The sequence below is a fragment of the Neofelis nebulosa genome, chromosome 2 (genome assembly GCF_028018385.1).
Source record: "Neofelis nebulosa isolate mNeoNeb1 chromosome 2, mNeoNeb1.pri, whole genome shotgun sequence".
NCBI lineage: Eukaryota > Metazoa > Chordata > Mammalia > Carnivora > Felidae > Neofelis > Neofelis nebulosa.
Window position 1 is genome coordinate 208,244,384 of NC_080783.1, and position 25,769 is coordinate 208,270,152.

Consider the following 25,769-nt stretch of genomic DNA (forward strand, 5'->3'; position numbering starts at 1 on the left):
TGCCGTGCTCTGGAGCGCAGAGCACTGGGGTGTGTGATGTGGGTGTAGCGGTTAGTGTTGCCTCTGTCCTGGCAACAGAGTTGTTCTTGGACATGGATATAAAGCCTGGCTTCTGGAGCCAGACCACCTGGGTTTGGGTCCTAGCTCCTCCGTTTTCAGCTGCGTGGCTTTGGGTGTCATTTAACCCTGTGGGGCCGGTGCCCCATCAGAGGCTCCGTTGGAAGTTATGTGAAATAAAACAGGTAACATACCTGCCCTCGTACCTGGCATGTAGTAAGGGCTCCATGCATGTCGTTGTTGGCCTTGTTATTAATGAGATGGTACGTGTCAGATGAGTAGTATGGCACCTGGGGTATATAGTACGTGCTCAACAAATGGTCACTATTGTTTTTCTTTACTTTTTTTTTTTTAACGTTTATTTTGAGAGAGAGTGTGCAAGCAGGGGAGGGGCAGAGAGAGAGGCTCTCATTGCAGGCTCTTCAGTGCAGAGCCCGACGTGGGGCTCAATCCCATGAACTGTGAGATCATAATCTGAACCAATATCAAGAGTTGGACACTTAACCAGCTGAGCCACCCAGGCGCGCCCTGTGTGTCCCCCCCCCCCCCCCCCGTTGTTTTTCTAATAACATAGGAAGGCCGGGACAGGTAGCTCTGGCCTCTGGAGAAGAGGAGGTGATGACTTTCTACATTCAACTCTGTTTGATGTTTGATGTAGAGGCTTTCCGCTCCCCCCTCCCACCGCCGGCCCTGTAAGATTTCGTGCCTGTAGCTCATTGGACAGGAACCATACATTGGATCACCCTGCCCCAGCTGAGCCAGTACCCAGAGCTCTCCTCTGAGTCTAGCTTTGAAAGCATTGTAACGCAGGGGGCTCCTGAGTGGCTCAGTTGGTTGAGTGTCTGACCCTTGACTTCAGCTCAGGTCATGATATCTGGGTTCGTGAGTTTGAGCCCCGCATCAGGCTCTGTGCTGACGGTGTGGAGCCTGCTCAGGATTCTCATTCTCTCTTGTGGTCTCAAAATAAATAAATTTAGAAAAAAAAAAAAAAGAATTGTAACTCAGATTTGGAATGGGCAGTGCAATCCCAGGATGAAAAATAAGAACTTTTGCATTAACGCACTGTGTAATGAACAGGGTCCCTCCTGTCCCTGCCCTCGTGTGTCCATCTCCTCCTGCCTGCCCCCCCCTTCCCTGAATCCATTGTCTGACACTGGTAATATTCCCATCCTTTGTTTTCTTTCATTTTGTTTATCGAGGCATTATTTCCCTGCAATGAAATTCACCAGTTTTAAATGTAGAGTTTAATGAGTTTTGGTAATAATCATGTAGCCACCACCACACCAAGTTGTAGAATAGTTCGTTCACCCTGACAAGCTCCCTGTGCCTCTTCCTTTTCATCTCTCGCCCTTCCCCCACTCCATCCCTGGACAGCCACTGATGTGCCTTGTTACGTTGGTTTTGTCTTTTCTGTAATTTCATAGCAATCACAGGACGTAGACTTTTGTGTTTGACTTCTTTTACTTTAGCCTGATTTTTTTGAAATTCATGCACGTGGTTGGTTGTGTTGATAGTTTGTTCCTTTTCACTGCTGTGTAGGATTCCGCAGTATTCCATGGCATGGGTATTTTGTAGTTTGTCCTTTTACCAGTTCATGGACATTTGGGGTTGCTTCCAGGTTTGGGATGTTATGAGTAATTCTGCTGCAAATCTTCATGGGAAAGCTTTTGTGTAGCTGGCTGTGTTTCTTTTCTTTACTCATTTTTTAAGATGTAAAATAAATACAAATAGATCCTTTACTTCCCCTCCTTTTTAATGTAAAAGGTAGAGTGTTATGAAAATCTTCTGCATCATTCGTGTGATTTTGTGTGTGTGTGTGTGTGTGTGTGTGTGTCCTAGCATCCCAGGAGCTGAGGCTGCCAAGTGGCCTTCCTGGCTTCTGGAGGGGGGTGTCAGCCTGCTGGGACCTCAGAGAAGGCAATGGAAGCGGGCACAGCTGCAGAGAGGACCGCTCTCTGGGTCTATTCCAATGTTGCAGGGCTTCTCACTCTGTGGACCCTTGAAAGGGGCGAGTGTGAGGCTGTGCTGGGCTTAGGTGGGGTTACCTGAGCGTTTTGGTGTTAGAATTAAATTGCAAAAGAAATTAGCTTGTGCACTCATCGTATCCTGTTGCAAAACTGGAAGTGCCTCTTAGCGGAGGTAAAGCTACCAGCCCTTTGAAGGTCCTTCTGTGTAAGGAGCCGCGGTGAGTGGACCTCTGACCTGTTGGGAAGCATGTTCCCTTTACTGATGTGGGTGGAGAATAGTGGTGGAAGTTAGGTGTTTGCTCAGGACACATTTGATTAGGCTCATCTTTACTTTTACCTGTCCTTGGTCCCCGCTGCCTTCTAGACCCCTGTCTGCGCCCTTCCTTCCCCAGTGATACATTGTTTGTAACTTTTTGCGGGACGTTAGGCTTGGTAAGAGAACGCATGAGAAAAAGAAGGCTAATGAAGTCTTTTTCTGATCTTCTGGTAGTGCTGTTAGGAGACAGGAGGATTTGGGAAACCAGATCCACTGTTTAAGAAGTGAAACATTGCTTAAGGATGTCTTCTGTCTTCTACAGCTGTGCTGCCCACTGGAAGTTTCTGTGATAATGGAAATGTTCTGTACTTGTGCCGTCCAGCATCCTCTAGACAACATGCAGCGCTTCACATGTGGCTAGTGTGTTGAGCTGAATATTTAGTTTCATTCAATTTTTCTTAAATAACCAGGAGTGGCTAGTGGCTGCGGTGTTGGGCAGTGCACGTCCGGGTGAATGTTGACCCTCACTGAAAAAGTTTCAACAACTTACAGAATCATTCTAGATTGCAGCCATAGGGAATACCATTAAATGGTTTAATTGGTTTCTAAGCAGATTAGGTGAATGTGTTGTTTCATATCCAGTACTACCGCTATTTCGCGTGCACTGTTTACACAGTACACTTATGGGTGCCCTCTGTTGATAAGGTACCGTGATGGGCGCTATATTGGATAAGCGGAAGTTAACTTCCCTTCCTTAGGTCTCCTTTTCCCCATCTGTAACGAGGGTGTTGGACCAGATGGACTAGATTTTATGATTTTGTCTTTAATAGCAATAGCACTTACTCATTGAACTCCCCCCGGTGTTCTGGGCATGGTATTCAAGACATTAAGTAAATGCACTGTCTCATTTATTTATTTGTTTAGTTACTTTTTAATGTTTATTTATTGGGGGGGGGGGGGAGGTGGGCAGAGAGAGAGACACAGAATCCAAAGCAGGCTCCAGGCTCTGAGCTGTCAGTGCAGAGCCCCACGTGGGGCTCGAATCTTGAACCATGGGATCATGACTTGAGCTGAAGTTGGACGCTTAACTGACCGAGCCACCCAGACGCCCCGCGCTATCTCATGTAAGAGGAATGAGTTAATGTTTGTCCCAAGGAAACTAGGTGTTATCCTAGTTTCATAGATGAGAATGTTGAGGCTTGGCCAAGTCCTTTACCTGTAGCTGTGTCGCCGGTTAACTGTAGAGTTCAGATTCCCACTCAGGGCTGCCTTGTTCTGAGCTCATTTTCAGTGGAAGCTTTATTTATGTAATGGCTATTTAAAAATTTTTTTAATGTTTAATTTTGAGAGAGAGACACACACATAGTGTGAGCAGGGGAGGGGCAGAGAGAGAGAGGGAGACACGGAATCTGAAGCAGGCTCTAGGCTCTGAGCTGTCAGCACAGAACCTGACCCGGGGTTTGAACCCATGAACCATGAGATCATGACTTGAGCCGAGGTTGGACACTTAACCAACTGAACCACCTAGGCCCCCCTATAATGGCTATTTTAAAAATAGATGTATTTTTATACATGTATTTACTTAAGTATTTAAAACTTACAAAAATTTTTTTATGTTTTTATTTTATTTTTAAGAGAGAGAGACAGCCAGTGTGAGCAGAGGAAGGGCAGAGAGAGAGGGAGACACAGAATCCGAAGCAGGCTCCAGGCTCTGAGCTGTCGGCATAGGGCCTGACGCGGGGCTCGAACTCACAGACTGTGAGATCATGACCTGAGCTGAAGTCGGACGCTCAACCGACCGAGCCACCCAGGTGCCCCTAAACGTTAAAAAATAAATAAATAATTAAATAAGTCTTGCTTTAGGTAAAAGTTCAGTTGGGGTTTTTAAGAGATAGGCTTTACAGTGGTGCTCAAGTTGGGGTCAGTGGCTGTGAGGATTTAGGAGTAAGGTGAGCAGGGGGTGCGGGGGGAGGCCAGCCCATCTGGCAAGCCTGTGTCCTCCTCTACGCGTATCCACGAAAGGCTTGCTTTGAACACACTCCTGCTGGGATGCCCTTGCTCAGCTTAGGTCAGCCAGAGCTCCAGGAACCAGCAGTGAGCTCACAGTGGGCTCCGGGAGAGAGGAAGAGGCGGAGCTTCATCCTAAAACATTCTCTGGCTCCCCTGTGTGCCCTGAAGCAGTGGAGAACCATGGCCAGCCTTGCTGCGTTGGAGCAGAAGTTGACCACCCACCTGCTTAGCCAGGCAGCCTCGTGCAAGCCACTCCACCCCTTCGAGCCTGTGGGTTTCCATCGCCACACCCAGCAGTCGTGCTTCCGGAGGCTTCTCCCATGAACCACACTGTTCTGCACGCCCAGGATGCGACAGGGAATAAAGCTCTGCCTCCAGGAAGCTTGCGCTCTGCTTGACCATGAGCTCTCCTACTCATCCTTGAAACAGCGGCGCTGATCTCAGGAAACTACCACATGGGGTTGTTTGGGAGAGTAAATGACACTAACACAGCTCCTGGTGCCCTTCTCCAGAGATGACTGGGTTCCCTCGAGGCCGGCGCTCCCTGCCAGGTAGTGGATCTCCAGCCAGAGAGCTCAGCTGCCTGCAAGACGGCCCTCGGCCCTCGTAACTGTTCAGAAGGGCCAGGACCCGCTTCAGCTAATCAAACGGGCAAATGACGTGGATGAAATCCCTAGTACAGTGCCTGGCCTGGGGGGACCTTCCAGTACATGAGGTTTCTTTCTCCCGACCCCTCTTTTTTGAATAAAGAAATTCTACTACGTGGGAACTCTGAGGTAGAGGCCAGCAGGCTGAGTGAGGAGTGGTAGGAAGTTTCGGAAAGAACTGAAAGCAGATCTCTCATTCTCTCTTTTTAAAAATATTTAATTCCCTGTTTTTCTCCCTAGAAAAGCAATACTCAATTTGAACAGCATAGAAACGTGTGATTAGGAAAGTGGAACCACCCCTAAGTCCACCCCAGCGATGGTGCTAGGAGCGTGATGTATGTTTCTGTCCAGATATTTTCTACCTGTGTGCTGACGTTTGAAAGACGCTGCCCCACCTCTGCAGACAGCTGTTCAGTGTGCTGTTTCCAGTGTGCCTTCCTGTCCTTCAGATCCTGTTTTCTGGGCGCCGGGAATCCCGGTACCTAGTGGAGTAGAATTGGTCGTGCCCTGAGGCCAGGAAAGGGAAGCAAATGTCCTCTGAGACGCTGGCCTGAAAGGTGGGTCCTGGTTGGGGTGAAGGAGGCCTGTGGAAGGGCAGGCAGAAGTGAGGGGAGCCCGGTAGCAACTGTCGCCCCTCGCACACGCCCCCTTGTACAGAAGGCCGCGATGCTGGACTTTGTGCCCCGGCTTCCCTGACCAAGTGACGGCTTTCTGCCCTTTGAATTCACAGCTTAGAAGTGCCCTCTCTACACTGTGGTCCCAGGAGAGGCTGCCTGTGGCTTTTAGGATGGGACTGAGATGTGGTGAAATTGACTTCCACTGGCTGTGTTGTCTTATTTTTAAGTGTATTTATTTAAAAAAAATTTTTTTTTAGTATTTATTTTTGAGAGAGAGAGAGAGAGACAGAATCTGAAGCAGGCTCCAGGCTCTGAGCAGTCAGCACAGAGCCCAACGCGGGGCTCGAACTCATGAGCTGTGAGATCATGACCTGAGCCAGACGCTTAACCGACTGAGCCACCCAGGCGCCCCTGGCTGTTTGTTGTTGTTGTTGTTGTTGTTGTTGTTGTTGTTGTTTATCAGCTGCTTCACGTCCTCTTGGGAGGACTTCTCTACCTTTTTGGATTACAGCTTTGTAAAGGTTGGCTTGCACACCCATCAGCTTGTTTGCCCACATGTGTGGAGAGGTTTGTCTACACTGAGGAGGGGGTGGTGGCATAGAATAGGGACAAATGCTGTGAATGCCTGAGGTTATTAAGACTTAATTATAGAACTATTAAGCTGAGCCACATGAAGTTGCCATCATCGTAGGCCAACAGTGACTGACATTGGCTGTTTCATACGGTTCAGTCCGATAAAGCTTCATTGAGAGAAGCTTGGGTTGTAGAAGGAAAAATTGCTTGTTAAGAGTGTCATTTTTTAAAAAAAAATTTTTTTTTAACATTTATTTATTTTTGAGACAGAGAGAGACAGAGCATGAGCAGGGGAGGGTCAGAGAGAGAGGGAGACACAGAATCCGAAACAGGCTCCAGGCTCTGAGCTGTCAGCACGGAGCCCGACGCGGGGCTCGAACCCACAGACCGTGAGATCCTGACGTGAGCTGAAGTCGGCCGCTTAACCAACTGAGCCACCCAGGTGACCCAAGAATGACATTTTTATTTTTTAAAAAATTTTTTTTTTTTCAACATTTTTTAATTTATTTTTGGGACAGAGAGAGACAGAGCATGAACGGGGGAGGGGCAGAGAGAGAGGGAGACACAGAATCGGAAACAGGCTCCAGGGTCCGAGCCATCAGCCCAGAGCCTGACGCGGGGCTCGAACTCATGGACCGCGAGATCGTGACCTGGCTGAAGTCGGACGCTTAACCGACTGCGCCACCCAGGCGCCCGAGAATGACATTTTTAATAAGTCCTTTTATTTATCACGTACATGTGGGTTTTGATTAGTTATGGTCATAGGGCACAGGTAGTTTTTTATCTCCTCCCCCCCCCTTTTTTTTTTATCCAGGAGCACTTTATTTTTTATTTTAGAGAAGCGTGCATGCTAATGGGGGAGGAAGAGAGAGAGTGAATATCTTAAGCAGGCTCCATGCTTAGCTTGGACCCCTACACGGGGCTCGATCCCACAACCGTGAAATCACGACCTGAGCTGAAGTCAAGAGTCTATGCTTACCTGACTGACACTCAGGTTCCCCTTATCTTCCTTTTTAAGAGCCAACATGACCAACAGGGAGCTTCCCCCTATGCACCCCCCCCACCCCCCATCTGTTCAAATGACCCAGATCCGGAACACTGACAATACCAAGTGCTGGCATCATGGAGCAGCCGGAACTTACATTCGTTGCTGGTGGGAATACAGACCCATTGGAAGAGTTTAGCAGGTTTTTACAAAACTAAACCTGTATTCCAGCAGCCGTGCTCCTTGGTATTTACCCAAAAGAGTTGAAAAATTATGTCCACACAGAAATCTGCACATGGGTGTTTAGAGCAGCTTTGTTCATAATTGCTAAAACTTGGAAGCCACCAAGGTGTCCCTCAGCAGGTGGGCGGATGGACAGACTGTGACCCACTCCAGTGGAACACTAGTGAACGCTAAAGAGGAAGAAGCTGTCAAGCCATGAGCAGACACGGGAAACCTAAATGCACCGAGTGAAAGAAGCCGGTCTGAAAAGGCTACAGTCTGTGCGATTCCGGCAACAGGACATTCTGGAAACGGCACACTGTAGAGACCGTAAGAAGGCCAGTGGCTGTCGGGTCGGGGGAGAGGAAAGACTGAAATAGGTGGAGCGTGCGGGACTTGTAGGAACTTCTGGTGGAACTCGTCTGTGTGATGATGCTCTGTGGTGGGTGCTCGGCGGTAAACCACGACTGTGCGATAACGACGTATCGATGCGGGTCCCTCCCTTACAACTGAGGCCCCGCTCTGGAGGGGAGTGCTGGTCCTGGGAGAGGCTGTGCACGAGTTGGGTGGCAGGTAGATGGGAAATCTCTGTGCCTTCTGCTCAGCTTTGCCGTGACCCTAAAACTGCTCTGAAAAGTAAAGTCCACTCAAAACAACTTCCGTGACCTAGGACTTTGCCCAGGCGAGCAAGAAGTCTTTCAGCTGTCCTTCCTTAATGGCTCCTTAGAGCAGAGCAGATGGATGGACACAGCCCTAACCTCCCCGACATCCGTGTAGGTCGCTTCGTGTTTTGCATGCGGAACAGTGTCACAGTGACTGGGCTCCCTCACGCGGTTTCCCTTGTACTTGGATTCTTCGGTAGGATGGACCCCCAGTGTGTCAGGGTGGGAACCCTGTCACAGCCCTTGACAGACACTGCCAGACCGTCTTCCCAGGGTGTCAGGCCAGGTCCTGACGCCACCAGCGATAGGAGTGTCCGTGTGTTGCTTCCTTGTCGGCCGTCAAATTTCTGATTTCATGAGCATCGAATAGTACCTCATTTTTCCCGTTTCTTGGTTAGCGGGGTTGAAGGTGTTTGCTCTCGCATGTGTTTGCTGGCGTTGCACTCACTCAGCGTCGTCTCTCCCCACCCGTGAGTCGTGTGTGTCTGCACGCTCAGACCGAATTCGAGAATTATCCTTACGTGCAAGACCAGAGCTCCCTGAGTGTACATGGTGGATTACACGGTGCCCTCCCAGCCGGCCTCTGAGTCATTGTTGGGGGAATTAGAGGTGCCTAATTAGTGCGGATCAAGCTGGAAGCAAGTGCCACGGGCCTTGTCTGCAGTCCCTGGGGCCCAGTGGTGAGCTTAGTGCCATCTTCTACCTTTAGCCCTTCTGTGAACTCAGCTGAAATTTGATCACATTACAGTATGGCTAAGGGGCCTAATTAGCCGGAAACCTCAGGAAATTTGAAAATTAGAGAGTCCATTAATCCCGAGGCCCCTCCTTTGGCAAATGGCTCCAATTCCCCTTTGGTTTGTTTGATTTTCCTGCTGTGCTTTAGCTCCAACAAGACTGGGGTAGAGTGACAGCCTTTTTGTTGGAACTTCCTGCTTTTCTGGGGTTAAATAGAACCCTTTAAACCTCCCCTCTCCCTGCCCCACAGCACCGAGCTAATCTCTAAGTAATAGTCGGGAATGCTGGTCATTGTTCCATTTCCTGGCTGAAAATCCTCCAGAGTGCCCCCGTTAAGGTGAGTATAATGACCCCTCGTTAGTGCCTCTTACAGTCTCATGACCTAGAGGAACAGAGGTGACCTGTGTAGGAGCCTCTCTTGCTCAAGTTGTGTCTAGGCAACCCCCCCCCCTCCCCACTTCTCCCTTTGAGATGTAAGTGGTTTTGTGTTGCGTAGATCCCGTGGTCTGAGCAGTTCTGTGTTGCAGTACGCTGCTCCTTCCCCCTTCCCAGGTAGAACACTGGGGCAGCCCAGGTGAGATGCGGTCTGTGGATGTCACGTGGTTGGATGGAGCTACTTGGCCAGGTTGGAGTAGCCTTTCTGTACAGTGCAGTCATGGCCAGGTGGGGTGGGTCTGCATTCCATCCAAGGCAGTTTATTTATGAACCATGGGCAGCCCCAGTCAAGGGAACTGAAGCCCGGGATCTTGAGACTGGTATTGTTGGAAGGATGTTCCTGTGTGACAGCATCTGTATAAAACGTAGATCTTGCGTGCGTGCGTGCGTGTGTGTGTGTGTGTGCATTGTTGCCTATAGAATACCTAATCCTGCCTTGGATTCGCAGCTGATCCTCCTCTGAGAGGCTTTATTAGTATTCAGAGATCATTTTTGTATTTCATTTCTTTTACTTCTCAAAGCTTTTCTCTCCTCAACTCGCTCCATTTACAGTGGTAGCAGATTGTTTGGTTGCTCTTACAGGTATGAGCCTTGCATTTAAGAACCCTATAAAATGCAGGAAATTCGTCTTTATTTTCCTCAAGTAAACAGCCTGCTCTGAGACTGTGCCCTCTTCATGGCTTGGAGAGAAAGAATATGGTAGCCACCGTGGTGCTGGGCGTGACCATGTCCTTGGACCTTGGGGTGGGCCAGCCCTTTTGGAAGGCTTTAAGATGGTGAGCTTGGCTGACTCCCGCTCGCTGGGCAGACCATTGGTGGGCACGGAGAGGTCCTTTGAAATTGGCCTCTTTCAGAGAATAAAGTTGATTCATTGAGTGAAATAATAGAGCGGATTATCACCAGAGTCTTGGATGCCATGAGCCCTTGGGGGCCCGGCGCCCTCGTGGGCACTTGCCGGCTGGTATTGGGTGCTTTTGCCACGCTCTGCTCTCCTTAGCCGGGACTCAGCCCGGCTTTGGCCTTTGGCATTTCTTAGACGCCTCCCGTTTCCTCTCTGCCCAGGTGGCGTCGTCTGCGCCTGCCACTCAGTCCCTCGGAGCCACCTGTAACTGGCCTGTGAGGCTTGCGCAGGCAGCCCCCGTGGGCCCTTGGCTTCCTGGCTGCTTGGTCTGCATTTTGGCTTCCTCTTCGCAGGCCGGTTCCGTGAATTCACAGTGTAGACTCAGGCCCTCCTTCCCGTACGGGGGGCCGATCTCTCCATGAGGGCGCCTGCTGACGGCTGTGGTTTCGCACCCCCGGAGCTCTGAGCTGTGGTGGGGCATTTTGAACCATCAGCTTAGAAGAAGTGCTTCACCCAAACATGGTTCCGCCTTTGCCTTGCAGTCTCTAAGCTGTACTACTTGAAGTCATTTGGAGAAAATTGGGACCACTTTCCCGAAACACATTATCGAAAGCTTTGGCATCGTGGTAGAGAGTGCAGGTTTGCAACCAAACAGCCTGGATCCCCCGCTCGCGGCTGTGTGGGTCAGCTTCTCTCAAATCACCGAGCCTCCCTGCTCACTTGGGATGACCACGTGTGCTCCGCGGGGTCACAAGGATACAGCAGAGATTGTGCATAAATGCACAACATGGAGAAAACAATAGTACTTGTTAGTATTCTTCTCTAACTTTGCAAAATGAAAGCAGTGGGAAACCCCCTCCAAATGTCATTTGCATGACATGTCGTGGGAAAGAGTTTGTAGAGATAGGAGACCTTATAGGACTGACTCCCTCTCTGGAGGTGTGACTCAGGTGGCCAGTGTCTCATTGCTGGTCCCACCAGCTCCCACCTGGTGCCTCCATCCTCGAGTGTGAGTGTGTGAGTTGTAAACACGGCAGACAGGGTGCCATCTTTTGTACGGCTTTCCTAGCCAAGTCTTCTCTGATGCCTTTTCTTCTCTTTTTTCTTTTTGTAAGATTTTCTTTTTAAGTAATCTTTACACTCCATGTGGGGCTCGAACTTACAACCCCTTGATCAAGAGTCGTATGCCCTACTGACTAAGCCAGCCAGGTGCCCCTCTGATTCCTTCCTTCCTTGCTTCATTTATTTATTATTTTTTAGAGAGAGAGCATGTGCACACGTGCACAAGTGGGAAAGAGGGGCAGAGAGAATCTTAGGCAGGCTCCACAGTCAGCTCAGAGTCCAGTGCGGGGCTCGACCTCACAACCCTGGGATCATGATCGGAGCCAAAATCAAGAGTTGAACATTCAACCAACTGAGCCACCCAGGCAGCCCTGATTTCGTCACTTATTGCTAAGCTTTCTTCTAGGACCTCCAATGAGTGTACCTAACCCTGAGGAAACAGGCACCTCTAGATCCAGTACCTGCTCTCCAGGAGCTTCCGTCCACGTGCAAGAAAAGTCTGCATTCCAGGGAAGCGATGAGAGGCGGCACACGTGGGGTAGTGGTCAGCAGCTCAGGTGCTGGGTGGAGCTGGCTGCCTGGGTTTGAAACCCACATATCCTCTCTGTTCCTCACTTTCTTCATCTGTAAAATGGGAATAGGGTGGTGGTTTGGAGGATGAGTTAATGCATCTCATACGCTTCTTGCAGCTGGTCCCCAGGAAGGGCGCAGTGGTTGTATTAACATTGTTGGGGTGCCTGGGTGGCTCAGTCAGTCAGGCATCAACTCTTGATTTAGGCTCAGGTCATGATCTTGCGGTTCGTGAGTTGGAGCCCCGCGTCAGGCTCAGTACTGAGCACGGAGCCTGTTGGGGATTCCCTGTCTCTCTGCTCTTCCCCGCACCCACACGCGCACTCGCATGCTCTCTCGCTCTCTCGAAATAAACAACAACAAAATTGTAGGAGGCGTTGATTCCGCAAATATTCACCCGTGTGGTGACCCACACAAAGTCCCTGGTTTGTGGCGAGAGGACAGATCATAAACACAAGGCTTTCCAGTGATAAGTGCTGCGAGGAAGCAGCAGGTGGTGTGCTGGGCAGGCAGGGAAGGCGGGTGAGAGCACTGAGAGGGAGGCAGCTCCAAGGGGCCCGCGGGGGGCGGGGGGGGCGCCGGCCGGGGCAGGGGCACCAAGGTGGAGCGGGCAGAAGGGTCTGCTGAGCCTTGCCGGGTTGCCGGGACCCTGAGGATGCAGGGCCTTGTGCCTCGGGTCTTATTCTAATGGTAATAAGAAGACTTGGGGTTTTAAGCAGGAGAATACCGGGAGCTAACATAAGAAAAGGTTATTTTGGCTGTTGCACAGAGGAGGGGTTGTGAGAGGCAAGGGTAGAAGCAAGCAGGGTGACAACGGGACGCTCGGTGAGAGGGAGGCTGTGCGGTGGAGGTGGGTGGGATTGGCATTGGTTCAGAGTCCCAGGCCGGGGAGGTGGACATAGCCTCCAAGCAGAAGCCACCCAGGGTTTGTCTGCGGTTGAGTGATGTTCGCCCACGCGGCTGGTCATCATCGGGCCTCACCCCTGTCAGGACATGCTGACCCCACATCCAGCGCTCTTCCCACACCTCCCTGCAGCCCCTCATCATCCTTGCTGCACTTGCGTGATGGTGGGCGGCTCGCTTGCGACTGGGAGACAGCTGGCAGCCTTTTGTGTCCTCGGTGCTCAAGTAGATAGCAGACTCGTCCGCTTGTTCCGTGAATATTTATTCACCGACCCCGAGTTAAACACTGTGCCAGACCCGGGCAGTACGGAAGTGACATCAGCCTTGCTCTCCTGGAGACTGCAGCCTGGTGGGGGAGCCCCACACCGACCAGGTAGTCATGGTGCCCAGAGGGAGTCCTGCTGCCTGAGGCTGCAGGATGGGGGCGGACATTGGGAGAGTCAGGAGGGTCTGGGCTTGAGCTGAGGGAATAGCAGCCCACGTGGAAGGAACCACAGGGTGCAAAGCCTGTGGCAGGAAGGAGCTTAATGAGTAGAGGGATGGAAGGAAGATAGTGGTGGCAAGGAGCAGGGTGGGAGAGGAGAATGGAGAGGTGGGCAGGACCCTCCTAGTTGCCAGTGGGGGGGTTGTCTTTTTCCTAGGAGACTTAAAAAAAAAATTTTTTTTAACATTTATTGTATTTTTGAGAGAGAGAGAGAGAGAGAGAGAGAGAGAGAGAGAGAGCGATTGCGCACGCATGCAAGCACGAGCGGGGGAGGAGCAGAGAGAGGGAGACACAGAATCTGAAACAGGCTCCAGGCTCTGAGCTGTCAGCACAGAGCCCGACGCGGGGCTCGAACTCACGAACTGTGAGATCATGACCTGAGCAGTCGGAGGCTTAACCCACTGAGTCACCCAGGCGCCCCTTTCCCAGGAGACCTCAAAGGGTGTAAGCAGTGGGACTGATTGTTTGAGTCTTTAAGCTTGCTCTGACCCCGATGTGGAGAAGGGAGGGGGCTGGGCAAGTGAGGGTCAGTCAGGAGACCACTGTGGTAGACCAGGTGAGACCCGGTGGGTTGGGCGAGAGGGGGATGGTTGGTATTGGGGATGGAGAGAAATAATAATAAAATAATACTTGTAATAATAACGTGCTTCACGCTCAATAAATGTTAGCCATTTGCATGATGGATATGCTTTGGGGTATGTTGAGGACCTTGGTACTAGAATTGTTCAGAGAAGTGGGGCAATGGTAATTAGATGATTCAGGGATGTATTATTTGTTAATATTCCCACACTGTCAGGTGCAGAAGTTTTCCCACCTTCTGGCCCCAGCCTTGTCACTGCATAGCTCTGTGCCACGGGGCGTGCTCCGCTCACCTCCCGGGGCACCCGCGTCCTCTCCTACAGACGGGGATGGTGGTGGTGTCGGCCTCACAACTTTGTCGGAGATTTCTGCAGCTGACGTGGAAGCACTTTGCAGGCTCCTGGGTGCTGCACGTGTGTAGGTGGTATTCGTAGTATTTCATCCAGTATTATATATTCCTTGCCATCCCTTCCACCACGTGTTGGTTGGGAGTAGGGAAAAAAAAAAGCTTTTATATTTTCCCAATTACAGGATTGTTCCTCGCATTCTTTTTTTTTAATGTTTACTTTATTTTGAGAGAGACAGATGGACAGGGGTGGCAGGGGGGAGAGGGAGGGAGGGAGGGAGAGAGGATCCCAAGCAGGGCCCGCACTGTCAGTGCAGACCCAATGGGAGGGGCTCCATCCCACGAACCTCGAGATCATGCCCTGAGCCGAAATCAAGAGTTGGCCATTCAACCGACTGAGCCACCCAGGAGCCTCTTCGCTCACATTCTCAGAGGCTTCTCGTGTGCCAACTGTGGCAGTAAGTTCTTTTCCTCTCATCCATAGTCTTCCCTTCCCTGTTCCTTCTTTCCATCCTCTGTCCCCACTTCTCCCCTTCCTTGTGCCATGATCCAACCTCCAGATCCCTCAGTGGCTTCTCCTTGGGAAACTCGTGCTGACTTGGTGGGCATTTCGGAGCAGCTCGCTGCTCAGGCTGATGGGTTCTCAGACTTTAATGTCGTTGAGGCCGTAAGGTGCCATGGGAACCGCTGGGAACGAACGACGGCAGTCCCTCCGCGTAGCTGACTTGGTGCATGGCAGCCTGCCCTGCAGGGTGACACGAATTGAGCAGTGATAACTTTTACCAACTTGATGACTCAGCAGTGTCTCCTTGGCACCGGATGAGAGCAGTCTTAGCATGCAGGAACGAGTCGTGGAATAGCAAAGAGAATTCTTACAAATAATAAACATCCCTTTCTATTATTCCAAAGATAAACATTAGAGATGGAGTCACTGGGGTTTTTCATAACCTTCCGTGGACTCCTGACTGTTCTTTCCCAAAATAAACATGGTGAGTGTCTGCAGTTCAGATACTTCTCTTCCCTTGCCCCCTTATCCTTCAGAAGTACGAGATTTTCCAACACAAGCCTCCATATCAGCTGACATTGCAGACGTATAAAGGGATCGTTTGTAAGGGTTTTTGCTTCCAAAGGTTCTGGTACCAGCTGCTTTCTTTCTGGACTCGGTTTCCTTGTTTGTGGAACAACCATGTGAACCTCGATAATCCCCAGGGTGCAGTCTTCCTCCTGCTTCAACGTGCACCCAGTCGGGGTGGCCTCTGCCCTTAGGCGGTTGAAACACTCCTACTGATGTACAGCAAGTAAAATGGACTTTTTGTATATCAGATCCACACTTTAGGGAACCGTAGAATGAACTTTAAACATTTTTTTAAGAAGTAAACATTTCTTCTGCATCTGATTAACCCTGGCAGGAAGTCTGTTTGGAGGTCAGGAGGAACTAGAATACTCACATGTTTGGATTCCTAAAGCAGGGCCCACCCCTGCTGGTGAGTCAGGAGGCACCATCCAGCGTGGTCCTGCTTCCAGAGGGCTTGCCGTCGGCCTCTTCGGAAGCGCTCCAGCACCGTTTCGGGGATGCATGCTTGTTCTCCACTGCCCCAGACTGCAATCCGTGGCCAGGCCATCACTGTTACCCATCTGAGCCCCCTGGGGTTGAGCTTTGGCCCGTGCGGGAGAACTGGGATCGGTGTCTCCCGGCAGAGGGCGTGTTTAATAACCACCACACCACTCCTGTCTAGGATCTAGTATGCCAAAACGGCAACCATCTCCTGAAGGCAGTTCTGAAAAATAGACTGCTCCTAAGTATGGCTGTAGGAGGGCAGGGCTGATGCTTGCTCCCAAGACTGTCAGCATCAATCTGTCTATGAACTTGGACTGAGTTAAGGACAGCTGGGGGATAATTGAACAAGGTGGATCAGGTTTCGAGTGTGAACAAAGATACTGAGAACTGCCTTGTAATCATTTCAATGTGAGGCATGCTCCCTTCTCCCTGGACCTTTAAGGAGTCTGAAATAGTTGAAAGGGAGCAGCCGAAAGAGGAAGATGGTCTTCACCTGGAACCTGATCTGAAAGGGAAGTGGAGATCGTGGAAGGAGAGTGGGCCCTGGGGCTGGGCAAACCTGGTTCCAATCTTGGGTTGGCCTCTTCCAGGCCCTGCGGCCCGGGGTGAGCTCCTGAACCTCATTTCTCCCTTCCACCTACCAGGGCGTTAGAAAGAATTGACTGCGTTTGTGTTCCGTGCCTGGGGGACGGGGGGCGGGGGTGAGCATCAGAAAGCGGTAGCTGCTGTGGTCAGTAATATTTTGGGCCTCCTGGAAAGGGTGTGATCGTTTCGATGCCAGTCCAGGGCCAGGGGCTCCGCCCGTGCTCTCGTGTCTCCCTGAGCCGGCTCTGAGGGCGGGTGGTGGCATTTCCATTTCACAGGTGGAGACACTCGCACGCGTGCTGGTGGTTGAAGTGACTCGTGTGAAAGTTTCATTACAAGTGCCGGGGACTGATGCCAGGTGATCCCTACTGCTAGAAGGGATCTTTTTTTCTTTCAGGACTCCACAGCGAACATAGTCATGGTCTCCTCCTGACTTAGCAAATGGTAGAAAATTAGAAAAAACTGGCAAAGCATAAAAAAATAAAAATCACCTCGATCCCACTACTTAGACAAAGTATTATTTTGGAGTACTTCTTTCTGGCGTTTTATTATTTAACGTTCTGGTGGGTATATAAGTAGGTGCTGTTGTGTTTCTGTTTGTTCCCTGCTGGGTGGCAGGGTCGTAGCATGGCAGTTACAAACGTAGCCTCTGGAGCCAGGCTGAGTTCATGTTCCAGCTGTGCCACTGACTAGCTTTGTGACCCTTGATAAGTTCCGTAACCTCTCCGTACCTCGATCCTCTCATCTATGAAACAGGATTAATGATGGGAGCTGTTTGATAAGCCAGTCATGAGGATTGAATGAGTTAACACATAGTAAGCACACAGAAAGCCTTCAACAGTATAACTGTGGTTAAAATCATAATCATTACGTGGGCGCTTGGGTGGCGTCTGACTTGGGCTCAGCTCGGGATCTCACGGTCCGTGAGTTCGAGCCCCGCGTCGGGCTCTGTGCTGCCAGCTCAGAGCCTGGAGCCTGCTTCCGATTCTGTGTCTCCCTCTCTCTGCCCCTCCCCTGCTCACACACTCTCTTTCTGTCTCAAAAATAAAGAAGCGTTAAAAAAATCATAATCATTACGCTTCCTTTATAAACCTGATTTTAGTGGTTTCCTAACACACCCTGTAGACATAGCACAATTCGCACGCAAGACCCGCTGCTGCTTTCGTGGTCTCCAGCATGCTGGTGGACACGGAACCTTGACGGATCCTCTCCCTGTTTCCTCCACTCCAGCGCCAGATTTGATTCACATCTTGTCAGACCCGCGCATTTCTTTTTCTTGGCTGTCGTCAGAATTACCAAGCCTCGAGACCCCACTTTGCTCTCTTACCCCTGGTTCCGGCCTCGGAAAGTGCGGCCTTTCAGTCTTCGTGCCTGTCGGCCTCACATGGGCTCCAGGGTCAGGAGGTGTGTGGTGCTGGGGCTGCTGGGGTTTCGTCTGCAAATGAAAACCACCTGGCCAGCTGCTCGGGTCAGATGGGAGCCAGATGGGGGAAGTTGGGAGGGGGCGCTGGGCAGCCTGGAGCAGCGTCCGCGTGTCCTGTCATCTCGGCCCCTCCCAGGCCCCGTCAGCCTGCAGGGGGTTGCGTGTAACCGGGCATCTCTCCCATGCCCAGACAGTTCCGGGATGCAGGGTCCTCCCACCCAGGCCACAGCCAGCCCGGAAGATGTGACCCAGAACCTAGAGAGGTGACACTCACGTCAGATTGGATGGCAGAAGAGGAGCGACAGGTGGCTAAGTGGCCATCGGGGTGGAAACTTTAACTGTCAGGCTGAGGGGGAGGCGGCAGGGAGAGTAAATAGCCAAGTTAATGGAATCCACATGGCACACGGGCAGGAGAGGCTTTTGGACGGAGCAAGGCCAGTGATTAAACGAAGACACACTGAAAACAGCCCCCCCAGGAAATGTGTTGGCCAGTGACAGCTTGCTACAGATTAGGGAGTTACGTTGAGTTGAGTTGGTCTGGTCTCCAGGCCACTTGGCACGCGAGTCATTTGCAGTCGAATGAAGGAAAAAAGCATTTGTGAAAGGTGAGGGGTGGCAAAGCACTTGGTATCTTCCTTGGGTCTGAGTTGTCACAACTGCCACCAGGATTTGATTTGTGGTTCAGAGAGGGAAAACGAGGGGGGGTCTCTACCTCCGAGCCTTGTGGATTAAGGAGGTTGCCAGAGCGGGAAGTAATGCATTCATTTCGGTGTCTAAACAATCTTGTTCGGGGGCAGAGAGAGTAGAAAGATACTCATCAGATACCCTAAAGAGTGGGAGGGAGGAGAGGCGATCAGCGCACTCAAATTGATTTACAACTAGGAGTGGAAGTTCTGCCTTGCAAAGGAAAAACCCCCTGAGAGATGGAAAGTGCCAGGAGAGAAGGGTGTTCTGGATGTTTACTTTCGCCTTTGGAGCTGCCCTAGCGTGCCTCTCCCTGCCAGCGGCACGGCTTGCTGCTGAAACGGGGCTGGGCAGACCCGATCTTCTGTTTGATTACTTGGAGATTATTTGACTTCCTTGTCCGCGGACCAGGGCCCCTTAACACTCGATTGGCTGATTCGTTGGCGGGCTCTTAACTCTCCCAAAGAAAAGCCCACCCCGTGTGGGGCTGGAGTCCACTGCCCGTGTTAGCTCTGTCTTTACCTTTTTTCTCCCACATTGGAGGAAGCTCTTAGGATACAAGGGAGAGTGTCCTAATTAGAGAGCTAATGTCCAGCCTGTTCTAATTCTTTTTTTAAATTGTTTTAATGTTTTATTTATTTACTTTTGAGAGAGAGAGAGAGAGAGAGAGACCCAGTGCGAGTGGGGGAGGGGCAGAGAGACGGAGGCACAGAATCCGAAGCAGGATCCAGGCTCTGAGCTGCCAGCACAGAGCCCGACGTGGGGCTCAAACCCACAAACTGTGAGATCATGCCCTGAGCCGAAGTCGGACGCTTAACCGACTGAGCCACCCAGGCGCCCCAAACTTATTCTCATTCTTAAATGTAAAATAAACTTTGTGCTGTGACTTGAATTAACTGCCCGTTGCTCTGGTGGCCCCGGCTCATCAGTGTGGCCCAGCGTTCTGGTTGAGGCCTCCGAGCCGAGGGGCTTGTGATTGGGGCCAGTTAGCTGGGCCCTGCCCTGCCAGGTCTCAGCTGAGCTCTGTCCAGACTGCTCTGCCCCTGACCTTGGGGTGGCATCCCGGGGGCATGTCTGTTAAGGGACTCTGCCAGCTGAAATCATGTAGCTGGACTGCTGTGTCCACAGAACACTTCTAAGAAGGCACGAAGGTCTTGTGGCTCCAGCTCCCTTCTTAGGTGGTATTGGGCTCCCTCAAGGACAAGGCTTGGGCCTGCCCAGTGACCCTGTCTCTCTAGGCTAAGGTTTAAATCCATCGTTTTTCTTAAGTTTCTTAATTTTCTTTCTTTTTTTTTTTTTCCCCCCTTCCCGCTTGAAAACAAAGCAACAGCTACAAAATCCTCATGTCCCAAAGGGTGATAGAAGTTTTACATGCTTCTAGTAGAGATTATTTTCAGTGAGGGCTGGGATGCACACCGCCTGGGGGCCCCCTGGGGGTTGTCATTTTTTGATCGGTGGGTTGTAATTTGGAAAAGCAGATTCAGCATTAGAATTTTATATTTGGAAAACAAAGCCTAGTTTCTGCACAGTGCAAACCCTAGAGGGTAAAGTTAAAAAAATCCAGTCGGCAGCTGGATCGTGGGTATTTTAGAGATTGAAAAATAAAAATTTGGAAAGTTCGAAAAAACAGGTAAAAGAAAAAGAATCACTTAATTTCACCTCCCAGAGAAAACACATAATATTTTCATGTATTGTTTCTCTCCAGGATATTGGCTTTTTTTTTCCCTTAGTTGAGATTAAATATTTATATCCAACTGTGCTAATTTAACATAAAATAGATCATTTTCCCATGTTTTAAAGGACTTTCTCTGCAAACACTGTAATGGTTGGTGACAGACTATCATCATTTTCCCTAGAAGGGTGTGACCACTTTAAAAGCTTTTGACATATAATTGCCAATTACTTTCTAAAAGAATTGTACTCATTTCCGTCCTTTCCAGCATCCAGATTGCTTTTCTGTTCTGTGTGCCTTTTCTGTAATATATGAACCTCCACTCACCTTCTCCTCCACATGGCTCATTGTCCTGTTCCCCATTTCCACTTTGGCCCATTTCTGTTCACCTTTGACCACTTCCGGGGAGTGACATCTTGTCGAGGCAGCTTTGAAGCTTCTGTTGGATGAGAGCAGTGTTCTCGGTTTTCGTACACACAGCACATCCTGAACCCCGTGTGGTATTTGGCCCCTTGGGCCTGTGCTCCCTCTCCACCGCCACTTGTCATTAAGGAGAGCCTGGCAGTCCAGCCCCCCCCCCCCCCCCCCCCCCCCGCCCTTATGAATGGCTTTTCAGGGCCGGGACTTCGCTGTGTCCTGTGTCCAGTGGAACTGACCTCTGGCCCCCCGCGCTCGCTCTCGCACTTTATCTGACGAGCTTCTGTGAGCGGGAGGTTTGTCTAGTGATTCCTGAGAGGTCACCAGCTTCCTCTGCTGCGACCACTTGGTCTTGGCAAGTTCTCTTGAGGGAAGCAGGGTGCACAGCCGCCCCCGAGGGGCCTCTGGTTCTGCCCCTGTCGTGTTTCCCTTTTCTGCAACTGCTTTACAGAGGTGTAATTTACATAGCACAGATTGCCCTGGCGTTGAGCGTGCAGCTCAGTTTTGTAAGTTTGGTAGTAAATTTAGAGTTGCAGAGCCGTCCCCACAGTCCAATTTAACAGTATTGTCATCCCCCCCAGAAAGATCCCTTGCGCTCTCTGCCCCCAGGCAAACCACTGATCTTTTCTTCTTTCTGGATGGTTCGCCTATATGGGATCATACGGATGGTTTTCTGAGGAAAAGATTTGATTCTTAAAGTAGTGCTTGTTGGAAAACATCTGGTTAAATGGAAGCCCAGTGATTAGTGTGAGTTACCTTTAGGGAGTGATGTCCTCTGGGTGATGGGACGGGAGGGGGGCTTCCTGCTTTCTGTAATGCTTGAATTTTTGACAGAGAGCCTGTATCACATTTACAGTCAGAAAAAAAAGGGGAGGGAGAGTACGTATTTCATTTCTGGAAAATGCAAAAAGTACAAAGAGGATAAAAAACGAACAGTTCTCAGAAATCCCCCCTCATGGATAAAACCACTTTTACTTTGGTGTGGGTTTGGTTCCCCCAGCCCCCGGTTTTCTCTGAGCATATTTTTAAAATCTGGCTTTCGTATTTCAAATTTTTCATCCTTGCTTGTTTGTACCGGCATCACAGAAGCCCTTCTCTCACCTAACTTACAACACTGTTGCAAACTTCTTGTCCATGATCATATAGTGGTTCATTTAATGGTTCCCCGTAATTCCCGTACACTGAGCGTTAAGGTTAGTTTTACTTTTTGCTACTGGAAATAATGTGGAATGAATGAACGAACGTGTAAAAGCTTTGTGTAAGACCTTTGCAAAACCCTTGGGTCAAGGGGTTTGTACATGGAAGAAAAATGTTTCTCTCCCAGTTTGCAGCTATGTTTGCAAAATTGTTTTCTAGATTTCTTCTGTGTCACCTGCTCCTTGAAATTATTTATTTGGCTCCAAGGATCGGGTTTAGATTTCTAGGAGGTGGCTTTATGTCGGATTGAGGTGCGAGGTGGAAAGTGGCAGGGGGATAAACGGAAGAGCCGTGCCCATGGGAGCCAGGATCGAGTTTACCTTCACAAAATCTCGTGCTCGTGATCTAGACAGGGCTTAGGCACCTTGTGTTTTCTGTAAAGAATCCCTTTTTGTTCATCTTTAGTTTGCAGTAAAGCTTTGTTTACATAGATGGGTGAGCAGATGCCTTCCTTATTTTAAGAGGGTCAGCCCAAAGAGACTTTTGGTCCCATTCAAGCCAGAGTTACCGAGGGCTGGGGAGGAGGCAGCATGCAGACGGACCTCGAGAGCAACTCTGGGATCCTGCAGGCTCCAGGGGAGGCGAGGCCAGTTACCTGGATGTCCCCTTCTCATTGGAGACTCTCTGGCCCAAGCCCTTTCGTGATCCAAAGTCTGAACCGAGGTTTTTAACCTGGGATGTCTGGGAATGGGAGACGTGTGTGACCCCACCAGCTGTCTTATCCACACTGTGGTGTGTGTGCATTTGTCTGTGGAGAGGGTCACTTCATCTCTGGCCTCACAAGGGGCAGAACTGTGAATACTCCAGAGGGACTGGTATCGTCCTTAACTAGGGACACCCGTGCTGCAGCCAGTACATCTGTACTGTGTGATCTTGATCAGGTGACCTAGCCTCCCTGCACCTCTGTTTCCTCCTTGTGAAGTGCTGGGCATGTTGGAGGCACCCAGAGTCACATCTGGGTTCTTATTTGAATTTTGGTTCATAAAGTCTTTAAAGGAGCCATGGATCCAGAATTGAGCCGAGCAACCTTCTGTGTCTCTTCCACCCGGAGTCTGGTGATGCTAATGTGGTTCTGTTATATGGTATCTTGTTTATTTTAAAATAAGGAATGTATTTTTTATTATTTATTATTATTTTTTTTTAAGTTTATTTACTTATTTTGAGAGAGAATGTGAGCAGGGGAAGGACAGAGAGAGAGAATCCCAGGCAGACTCTGTGGGGTCAGTGCAGAGCCTGACGTGGAACTCAAACTCATGAAACTGTGAGATCACGAGCCGAAATCAGAAGTCGGGCACTTAACCGACTGAGCCACCCAGACGCTCCAAGGAATGGATTTTTTAAATCGTCGTAGAGAAGGATATAATTATTAGGCTTTTTTTTTTCTTTTTTTTTGAGGGAGAAAGGGCGTGAAATCCAACCAGTGCTAGCCATGTACCTGTTTGCCCTTTGTTCACGGAACGAACGCCGATCATGACAACTTCTCTCAGTGCAGTTGCTGTGAGTAACTGCAGCTCTAGGAAGCAGTATTTTTATAGCGTGTAGAGGGAGCCAAGCTAAAGCCAGAAGCAGTGGAACTTTCCTAAAACCAAACCAGAGTTGGAGATTCTAGAGCGCCCGGTGGCATCGTCGCAGGAAGCCAGTGAAAGCAGAGCTCTCCAGATTGGAGAGTTCTGGTGACTTTGAGGACCCTGTGATTTTCAGTCCTTTAAGCACCTGGGCTGCTGCAGAGCTTTGCGCAGGGCTCCTTTTGTACCCCCCTTGGCTGGGGAGGTGGGTGGAGAGGGTGCTTCCCAGGCCCTACTGCAAGTGGGAGAAAGTTGCCTAATGTCTGCTAAATAGGCCTCGGAGCCTGGCTTAGTTGGCAGCTGGGGCTTAATGCGAGGGGGTGTTGCCTGATTTAAATTTGTAAAACAAAACAAAACCCTTTTTATTGTGGAAAATTTCAAGCATATAGCACCAGTGGCTTGTCCCATGGCCAATCTTGTATCTATACCCACCCACACCACCCTCCCCTTTGAATCAGATTACCTGGTTTAACTTTTTAGGTTTATTTGTTTATTTGAGGAATCTCTACCCCCAACGTGGGGCTCAAACGCACAACCCTGAGATCAAGAGTCGGACACTTAACCGACTGAGCCACCTAGGTGCCCCCACCGAGTTTAATTTTGATGAGCAATCTGGGTGACCATTCTGAGAATAGACTTTTGCTGCTCTCTGTACCATACTCTGAATGACGACTGGTTGCTGGTTTTTGTTTTGAAAATTGTCAGTTTAAAAACTTTTTTTAAGTGTAAAAACTCTAGCTTGTTCTGTGCTGACACACTCGTGCCTGCCTCTTATAATTAGAAATCACAAAGTTTATAGATAACAAAGCCCCATCTGGAGATACCCACCCTGACGATTTTGAAGGGCCCCTGTGCACACTGCCTCTGCCTTCTGCTCTGCGGTCCCCATCGGGCTGCCCCTCACCCAGCGTCACCATTGCCTGTGGCACTTGGCAGGGGCGGGCACGCGGGGAGGGTCTGAAGCAGTGCTAGACTTCTGAGTTCCTAGTGTGTTGGTGAGTCGCCGGGTGTTATGTTGTGCAGGAGGGATGCGCATGCCCATCACCACCCTCCGGTTGGGGACTCGTTCTTTATAGGCGTGATGGGAGCCCAGCGAATGGAGCTAAGTGTATGCGCTGCACCCTGCTCCCACCGGGCCAACAGAGCGTCCTCGCCCCCCCCCCCCCCCCGGGCTGGCTGGGCAACAAAACCGAGTCCCCAGGAAATGTGGCGCTCCTGAGCACGCCTCGCCCGCTCACTCTACTTCCGGGCAAAGTCCTTGAGCAGATGAACTCCTGGTGAGCCCAGGTCACCCGGGTGCCATGTGTCCCCCGTTCTGGATTGGACACGCACGCTGCACAGCCAAGAAGATGCAAGGCAAGCCATCGGGGATTCGGTCGTTCAGAGCTCTATTTGGGACATTAATTCTGAGTCGCCCCACCTCGGGGACCTCAGCGTGGATGTCTGCTGATGCCACTTCATTAGTGTACAAACCACACGTTCCAGCAACATAGCTTGGATCCAGTGGTTGCCATCCAGAACAGCCGGCCCGAGGCTGGATTGGGAGTCACCCTTTGGCTGCGAGGAAGGTTGGACTGAGCTGCTAGGGTTGGGTTCCGGGAGAAATGCTCGATCTACATACAAAAGCAAATTGTTGGGGTTATGGGGGGGGGGCGGATTGTTTGTCTTTTTAGAGAGCACAAGTGGGACAGAGAGAGAGTGGGAGACCTAGAATCTGAAGCAGGCTCCAGGCTCTGAGCTGTCAGCACAGAGCCCCGCGCGGGGCTCAAACTCACCAAACGCAAGATCAGGACCTGAGCTGAAGTCTGATGCTTAACGCACTGAGCCATCCAGGCACCCCAAGAGCAAATTGTTTTTACACTTTCTTAACCTCTGTTTCTAGCATACTCATTACGATGTATCTTTTATTAAAACGTTTCCTGAATGGTTATGCTTGGAAGTACTTTCTGAGCAGTTTATTGGACTTGTCAGTAACGTGTGTGTTTTCTCCTTTAGCTGAGGGAAAATCTGGTAGCACCCCCCTGCCTGGCCCTGGTGTGCTTTCTCACGTCCAGGCTCAGGATGTGACGATGGCAGCTGGGGAGACCGCCGAAGGAAGTACTTGTTTTAGGACCTTGATTCCCTCAACAAACAACAAAATAGAACAACTCCAAGGGCTGCAGCTAGGGGGAGTCCAATCTAAACCGAGCGGCACGTAGTAAACACTGCCTGAGTCAGTGGAATTGACCCTGGGGAGTGCGTGATGGAGAGTGGTGTGAGAACTGTGTCCTCTGCAGGACCCAGGCAGCACTGGCAGTGTTGAGCGGGAGTGAGCCGCTCTCTGGGCGAGGACACAAGTGTGTGAGGGCTTGCTTCACGTATTTGAAGGGATGTCATGAGGCCAGGACCTTGCACGTCTTTGGGATGGCTCTGGGGGGCAGGACTGCTGTGTGAAAATGGGCGGTGAGTTGTCCCCTCCGGTGATGACCAGGCAGAGGCTGAAGGGGGTTTGTGAGGGGGACGGGGGACTCGGGGGTCACTAAAACTCTGACATTCTGGATTCTTGAACAACAAGAGACCTTTCACTCAAAGACTTTACTAGTTGATAACTATCTTTTCTTACATTTGTACAAATACAAATTCATAACTCATAATAAATTTGCTGAAATGGGCACTGTTTTCCTCTGTCTCACTTTTCCAATAAAACTTTGTGGAAGTTTTGAGGCTCCCTTCCAAGA

The 25,769-nt window shown here is 50.3% G+C and overlaps 1 protein-coding gene across 3 annotated transcripts in view; it reads left to right on the plus strand.

The window, feature by feature from the left end:
• Positions 1–25,769, plus strand: part of CAPZB (capping actin protein of muscle Z-line subunit beta) — a 135,324-nt gene that overhangs the window by 19,268 nt on the left and 90,287 nt on the right. The window lies entirely within an intron of this gene.